This window comes from Salmo salar, chromosome 25, assembly GCF_965601325.2.
Source record: "Salmo salar chromosome 25, fSalSal1, whole genome shotgun sequence".
Lineage (NCBI taxonomy): Eukaryota > Metazoa > Chordata > Actinopteri > Salmoniformes > Salmonidae > Salmo > Salmo salar.
Window position 1 is genome coordinate 35,637,553 of NC_138315.1, and position 8,949 is coordinate 35,646,501.

An 8,949-nucleotide genomic window follows, 5' to 3' on the forward strand; every position below is an offset into this window, starting at 1 on the left:
GTTCTTGTTACTTACAACCTTATGCTAATCACATTAGCCTATGTTAGCTCAACCGTCCCGTGGAGGACCCACCGATCCTGAAGAATTTCAAAACAGCTGATGACTCTGAGGCTCGTTTTTATCGTAAAATGTGTCAATATCATCACAACATTATGCAATGATCTCTCTGTTGATGGCTGGCGTTATTTCAATCCGGATGCAAGGGGTTACACCTGGACCAACAAAACTACATCACAAAATCTAGAATAGATGTATTATTTGTTACAATTTGTTTCAGATGTACAGTAAATAATCAATGTTATAGATGTATAATAAATAATCAATCTGTTACAGATGTACAGTAAATCATCAATTTGTTAGAAATGTACAGTAAATCATCAATTTGTTAGAAATGTACAGTACATCATCAATTTGTTACAGATGTACAGTACACCATCAATTTGTTACAGATGTACAGTACACCATCAATTTGTTACAGATGTACAGTACATCAATTTGTTACACATGTACAGTACACCATCAATTTGTTACACATGTACAGTACACCATCAATTTGTTAGAAATGTACAGTACATCATCCATTTGTTACAGATGTACAGTACATCATCCATTTGTTACAGATGTACAGTACATTATCAATTTGTTACAGATGTACAGTAAATCATCAATTTGTTACAGATGTACAGTAAATCATCAATTTGTTACAGATGTACAGTAAATCATACATTTGTTACAGATATACAGTAAATCATCAATTTGTTACAGATGTACAGTAAATCATACATTTGTTACAGATGTACAGTACATCATCAATTTGTTACAGATGTACAGTAAATCATACATTTGTTACAGATGTACAGTAAATCATACATTTGTTACAGATGTACAGTACACCATCAATTTGTTACAGATGTACAGTAAATCATCAATGTTATAGATTACAGTAAATCATCTGTTATATATGTAGAGTACATTATCAATTTGTTATAGATGTACAGTAAATCATCAATTTGCTCCCTTTTCTGATCATCATTTTATTTCCCTGAATTTACAAGCTGTTAAAAAATCTAAGGATATTTGATTCTATTGGAAATGAAACATCACACTTCTTAAAAATCCTATATTCAATGGAATCATCAAACCGTTAGCCAAAGATAATTTTGCGAGACAAGACTTAGGTCATGGAAGTAAATGGGAGTTCTTTAAATATAAAGTCAGTTTTAGCTATTAAACTTGGCAAAGAGCTGAAGCACCTGACACACCTTAGAGAAAATCATTTCATGATTCATCTTGACAGTCTTCTAAAGAAAGATACTTTATATCAAGAAGAAGAGTCTGAACTTAAATCTTTACAAATAGAGTTACAACAGCTTTACACAGATCTGACAAAGGGTGCTTTTCTCAGATAAAGAGCTAAATGGATTGAAGAAGGGAAAGAAACACCAGTTATTTCTTTGCTCTTGAAAATAAACTACAAAAGAAAAAATATATAACCGCACTCAAAATTAACGATGTATTATGTATGCAAAGATCCGATTGAAATATCAGTCTTTGTCAATTCCTTTTATGAAAACCTGTACAACTCACAATTTCAGAAAGATGGTTATGAAAGCTACATTCGCCACATTCAGATCTATGTCCCTGTGATTGAGGATTAATTCCATTCAATTTGCGAATCACTTGTGTCAATCGAGGAGATTAGAGAGGCTTTGAATTCAATAAAAAAATGGGAATCACCTAGCCCTGATGGCCAGTCAGTTGAATTTTATAGGAAGTTTTGGGAGTAAGGGGCTTTATGAAGGTTTTTTTTCTTTATATATCAACGATGTCGCCCTGATCCACCTCTACGCAGACGACACCATTCTGTATACATCTGGCCCTTCTTTGGACACTGTGTTAACAAACCTCCAAACAAGCTTCAATGCCATACAACACTCCTTCCGTGGCCTCCAACTGCTCTTAAAGGCTAGCAAAACTAAATGCATGCTTTTCAACCGTTTGCTGCCCGCACCCGCCCGCCCGACTAGCATCACTACTCTGGACGGTTCTGACCTAGAATAAGTGGAAAACTACAAATACCTAGGTGTCTGGCTAGACTGTAAACTCTCCTTCCAGACTCATATCAAACATCTCCAATCCAAAATCAAATCTAGAATCGGCTTTCTATTTCGCAACAAAGCATCCTTCACTCACGCCGCCAAACATACCCTCGTAAAACTGACTATCCTACTAATCCTCGACTTCGGCGATGTCATCTACAAAATAGCTTCCAATACTCTACTCAGCAAATTGGATGCAGTCTATCACAGTGCCATCCGTTTTGTCACCAAAGCGCCTTATATCACCCACCACTGCAACCTGTATGCTCTAGTCAGCTGGCCCTCGCTACATATTCGTCGCCAGACCCGCTGGCTCCAGGTCATTTACAAGTCTATGCTAGGTAAAGCTCCGACGTATCTCAGCTCACTGGTCACGATAACAACACCCACCCGTAGCACGCGCTCCAGCAGGTATATCTCACTGGTCATCCCCAAAGCCAACACCCCCTTTGGCCGCCTTTCCTTCCAGTTCTCTGCTGCCAGTGACTGGAACGAATTGCAAAAATCGCTGAAGCTGGAGACTTACATTTCCCTCACTAACTTTAAACATCAGCTATCTGAGCAGCTAACCGATCGCTGCAGCTGTACATAGTCCATCTGTAAATAGCCCACCCAATCTATCTACCTCATCCCCATATAGTTTTTTTCCCTTTGCTGCTCTTTTTCAAACCAGTATCACTACTTACACACCATCATCTGCTCATCATCATCTGCTCATCTATCACTCCAGTGTTAATCTGCTAAATTGTAATTACTTTGCTACTATGGCGTATTTATTGCCATACCTCCTCATGCAATTTGCACACACTGTATATAGACTTTCTTTTTTTTCTATTGTGTTGACTGTATGCTTGTTTATTCCATGTAACTCTGTGTTGTTGTTTGTGTCGCACTGCTTTGCTTTATCTTGGCCAGGTCGCAGTTGTAAATGAGAACTTGTTCTCAACTAGCTTACCTGGTCAAATAAAGATTAAAAAAAATAATAATAATAACTAGAACTCCTGCTATCTCTCAGAATGACCTTCTTGATCCTAATCAGTCAGGTTTCAAGACTGGGCATTCAACTGAGACTGCTCTTCTCTGTGTCACGGAGGCTCTCCGCAATGCTAAAGCTAACTCTCTCTCCTCTGCTCTCATCCTTCTAGACCTATCTGCTGCCTTTGATACTGTGAACCATCAGATCCTCCTCTCCACCCTCTCCGAGTTGGGCATCTCCGGCGCGGCCCACACTTGGATTGCGTCCTACCTGACAGGTTGCTCCTACCAGGTGGCGTGGCGAGAATCTGTCTCCGCACCATGCGCTCTCACCACTGGTGTCCCCCAGGGCTCTGTTCTAGGCCCTCTCCTATTCTCGCTATACACCAAGTCACTTGGCTCTGTCATATCCTCACATGGTCTCTCCTATCATTGCTATGCAGACGACACACAATTAATCTTCTCCTTTCCCCCTTCTGATAACCAGGCGGCGAATCGCATCACTGCATGTCTGTCAGACATATCAGTGTGGATGACGGATCACCACCTCAAGCTGAACCTCGGCAAGACGGAGCTGCTCTTCCTCCCGGGGAAGGACTGCCCGTTCAATGATCTCGCCATCACGGTTGACAACTCCCTTGTGTCCTCCTCCCAGAGTGCTAAGAACCTTGGCGTGATCCTGGACAACACCCTGTCGTTCTCCACTAACATCAAGGCGGTGACCCGATCCTGTAGGTTCATGCTCTACAACATTCGCAGAGTACGACCCTGCCTCACACAGGAAGCGGCGCAGGTCCTAATCCAGGCACTTGTCATCTCCCGTCTGGATTACTGCAACTCGCTGTTGGCTGGGCTCCTGCCTGTGCCATTAAACCCCTACAACTCATCCAGAACGCCGCAGCCCGTCTGGTGTTCAACCTTCCCAAGTTCTCTCACGTCACCTCGCTCCTCCGCTCTCTCCACTGGCTTCCAGTTGAAGCTCGCATCCGCTACAAGACCATGGTGATTGCCTACGGAGCTGTGAAGGGAACAGCAACCTTCAGGCTCTGATCAGGCCCTACACCCAAACAAGGGCACTGTGTTCATCCACCTCTGGCCTGCTGGCCCCCCTACCTCTGAGGAAGCACAGTTCCCGCTCAGCCCAGTCAAAACTGTTTGCTGCTCTGGCACCCCAATGGTGGAACAAGCTCCCTCACGACGCCAGGACAGCGGAGTCAATCACCACCTTCCGGAGACACCTGAAACCCCACCTCTTTAAGGAATACCTAGGATAGGATAAAGTAATCCTTCTAACCCCCCCCCCCCCCCTTAAAAGATTTAGATGCACTATTGTAAAGTGGTTGTTCCACTGGATATCATAAGGTGAATGCACCAATTTGTAAGTCGCTCTGGATAAGAGCGTCTGCTAAATGACTTAAATGTAAATGTAATGTAATGTAAATGTAGAAGAGACAATTGTTTTTTGTTTCAAGATTGCATTGAAAATTGTGAAATAGTTTCCACTATGAAGCTGGGCCTGATTCTTAAGCCTGATGAAGAACCCTCTCGCATTGTAAATTGGAGATCAATCGCTTTACTCAATATTGATTACATTGATTTTTCTGGTTTATGCCAAAAGATTAAATAAAGGAATATATCCCATTATAAATTAGACTCAAACAGGCTTTATGAAGGGGCATTACATAAGCTCCAATATTCGTTTAGTCTCGGACCTTATGGATTATTCAGATGCAGTTGACTCAGATGCTGTTTTTTTATTTATAGACTTCTGTAAAGCCTTTGACACAATTGCACATTAATTTCTCGTTTGGTCTCTGAAACTTTTTGCTTTTGGTGAAAATTGTATTGAAGTCATCCATTCAGTGTCAACAGAAGTGTACGACAGGGATGTACAAATTTGCGTTTTTTATTCATTTTATCTCAAGATATTCTGAATAATGCAAATTTGCTTGGCTTATACAGTTTTGACCGAGCAATCTAAATTCCGAGCTGGCTGACGATACTGTTAAATTTTTTAAAGACAAATACCAGGTCGCCCATGTCCTTAATGCCATAAATGCATACTTTATTATGTCTGGATTGAAACCGAATGCCTCTAAACATGAAAATGACTCTGATAGCAAAGATATATAAACTATTTCTGTAAAGGACTGCGTTAAATATTTAGGAATATATCTATAGTTGAAGTCGGAAGTTTACATACACGTAGGTTGGAGTCATTAAAACTCGTTTTTCAACCACTTTCTTGCAAACAAATTATAGTTTTGGCAAGTCGGTTAGGACATCTACTTTGTGCATGACTCAAGTAATTTTTTCAACAATTGTTTACTGACCTAAAACAGGGAATTTTTACTAGGATTAAATGTCAGGAATTGTGAAAAACGGAGTTTAAATTTATTTGGCTAAGGTGTATGTAAACTTCTGACTTCAACTGTATCTAAAAATCACTTAGTCAGAGAACATATGAATTTTTCCCCAAAAATAAGACTTCCAACAGGAGTCCCAACACCTTACCACTGCTACACCTGGCTATCAGCAGAGCATTGTCTGGCAGTGAAACAGTTCATTCAGCCTCATTTACTGCCTTTTTAGAAAACATAGCTGATATGGCTGACTTGTTTAAACAAATGTGGTTTCTACTGACAACTGAGATGTACAAGCTATGGCATAAGAGAACGACGAGCGGATAAGAGGGAATCCGTAATTTCGATTAAGAAATTAATGAGCAAGCTAGGACGGACATTGTCAATATAACTATTTGTTCTGTTCAGCAATTTTGAAATGTACAGAGACAAAATTCAGAACATGGGCCGTTCTTACAGTATTCTCCCTGTACACCAAGTCAGAACCTTTGGATAAATAACGGGGGCATATAAGCAGACAATGAAAGCTCTTACAATATTCGATGATTACATTTCTCTAAAACAAGCTATAGGCTAATTAAGAGGAAAAAATACCAAATTATTAGTGTGAGGCACATGGGCTACTAAAAGCTTACTGCACAACATACACTTAATAACATTTTACTTTCTTAGCTACAGTATACATGTCAAATCAAACCACAGCGGTAAGTAGCCTAGTGGGTAGAGCGTTGGGCCAGTAACCGAAAGGTTGCTGGATCAAGTCCCCAAGGTGACAGGGTAAGAATCTGTAATTCTTCCCCTGAACAAGGCCCACTGTTACCTGGAAGGCTCTCATTGTAAATAAGAATTAACTGACTTGCCTAGTTTGATAAAAAAAAATATTTGTCACATGTGCCAAATACAACAGGTGTAGACCTTACAGTGAAATGCTTACTTACAAGACTGCTTAAAACATGTTGGTATTACAGACAGGGAGCAGATGTCCTAATAATCTGTCTGGCCTTGTGAATGTTGACCTGTTTAAAGGTCTTACTCACATTGGCTGCTGAGAGTGTGATCACACAGTCAGCTGTAACAGCTGATGCTCTCAAGCATGTTTCAGTGTTACTTGCCTTGAAGTGAAGATAGAAGTTACTTAGCTTGTCTGGTAGGCTCGTGTCACTGGGCAGCTCTTGGCTGTGCTTCCCTTTGTAGTCTGTAAGTGTCGGAGCCAATGTAGTATGATTCGATCTTAGTCCTGTATTGACACTTTACCTGTTTGATGGTTCCTCGGGGGGGGGGCATAGTGGGATTTCTTATAAGCTTCTGGGTTAGAGTCCCGCTCCTTGAAAGCGGCAGCTCTACCCTTTAGCTCAGTGCAAATGTTGCCTGTAATCCATGGCTTCTGGTTGGGGTATGTACTTACAGTCACTGTGGGGACGACGTCCTCGATGCACTTATTGATGAAGCCAGTGACTGATGTGGTGTACTCCTCAACGCCATCGGAAGAATCCCGGAACATATTCCAGTCTGTGCTAGCAAAACAGTCCTGACGTTTAGCATCTGCTTCATCTGACCACTTTTTTATAGACCGAGTCACTAGGGCTTCCTGCTTTAATTTTTGCCGGTAAGCAGGAATCAGGAGGATAGAGTTAATGTATGGTTAATGTCTGTATGTTTGGATTTGCCAAATGGAGGGCGAGCGAGAGCTTTGTACACATCTTTGTGTGTGGAGTAAAGGTGGTCTAGATTTGTTTTCCTTCTGGTTGCACATTTAACATGCTGATAGAAATTCAGTAAAACTGATTTAAGTTTCCCAGCATTAAAGTCACCGGCCACCGGGAGCGCCGCCTCTGGATGAGCGTTTTCCTGTTTGCTTATGGCAGAATACAGCTCATTTGGTGCGGTTTTAGTGCCAACCTCGCTCTGTGGTGGTATGTAGACAGCTACGAAAAATACAGATGAAAACTCTCTAGGTAGATCGTGTAGTCTACAGCTTATCATGAGATACTCTACCTCAGGCGAGCAAAACCATGAGACTTCCTTAGATATTGTGCACCAGCTGTTGTTTACATGCATAGATGCATAGACCCCCACCCTGTGTCTTACAGGAGGCTGCTGTTTTGTCTTGCTGATTGAGTGTATAACCAGCCAGCTGTATGTTCTTAATGTCGTCATTCAGCCACGACTCGGTGAAATATAAGATATTACATTTTTAAAGGATATACGTGCTTTCAGTTCGTCCCATTTATTTTCCAGCGATTGAACGTTAGCTATCAGAACGGAAGGCAAGGGCAGATTAGCCACTCGTCGCCTGATCCTCACAAGGCGCCCTGATATTTTGCCTCGAAATCTCAGTTTCCTTCTCCAGTGAATAAGGGGGATCGGGGCCTGGTCGGGTGTCTGCAGTATATCCATCGCGTCCAAGTCATTGAAGTAGAACTCCTTGTCCAGTTTGAGGTGAATAATCCCAGTTCTGATGTCCAGAAGCTCTTTTGAGACGGTAGCAGCAACATTATGTACAAAACAAGTTACGAACAATGCAAAAAAACTAACAAAATAGCGTGATTGGTTGAGAGCCAATAAAACGGCAGTCCTACCCTCCGGCTCCATGGCATATTGCATCATTAATGCAGCAGTGTACAATACATTTTTGGACTCACCGTGTTGTGCTGTGCGCACTTCCTTCCAAACCACTCATTGTCAAATTTAATCATCAAGTTAAGACATTATCCCTAGTTAATAATAAAAATAATCACATCTTCTTGAATCATAATAATGAGTGAATACATTTTCACAGTTTTTTACTACTTGTTTCACCTGTGTGTTTTGTTTTGTAGTAGATGTGTTTCATGTAGTGATGTAAATAGTTGATTGCTGATAATTTGTATAACGAACATGTGTGCCTGATATTTGTAAATTGTATTTAGAATAATACAAACAAACAATCCTACAACAACAAGTTACACTGTCATCATTGGACTTATTTTCATTTAACTAGGCAAGTCAAAAATATTATTTACAATCACGGTCTACCCCGGCCAAACCCTGACCCGGCCGGACAACGCTGCTGGTTGGGATACAGCCTCGAACGTTTTAGAGTACACTTCCACTGAGATGCAGTGCCTTAGACCTCTGTGCCACTCGGGAGCCCAGTTGGATTGCAGAGAAGTGTCTGTCAACGTTGATGTTAGGACCCTGTGCGGATGCTAGATTCTCTTGGTATGGTATGATTAAACGATACATATTATAAGAAAGGATTTTTTAAATAAACAGACTGTATTCAACCTTAACGGATCCCCAACCTAGACCATCGTTTTTGTCGCCCTCTGCAGGCCACAAACCTCACAGTTTCACATTCAGTAGATCAATTAGAAAGAAACCGATTTATTATAGAAATTAATTCCCTCAAAATAATATTGAAAATAAAGTACAATATTTAAATTAAAATGTATTAACCAGCCATACTCATTTTTGGACGTCACAGCATTGCGACGGAATAGACTCATCTCTGACTCATTCTGATGACGTAC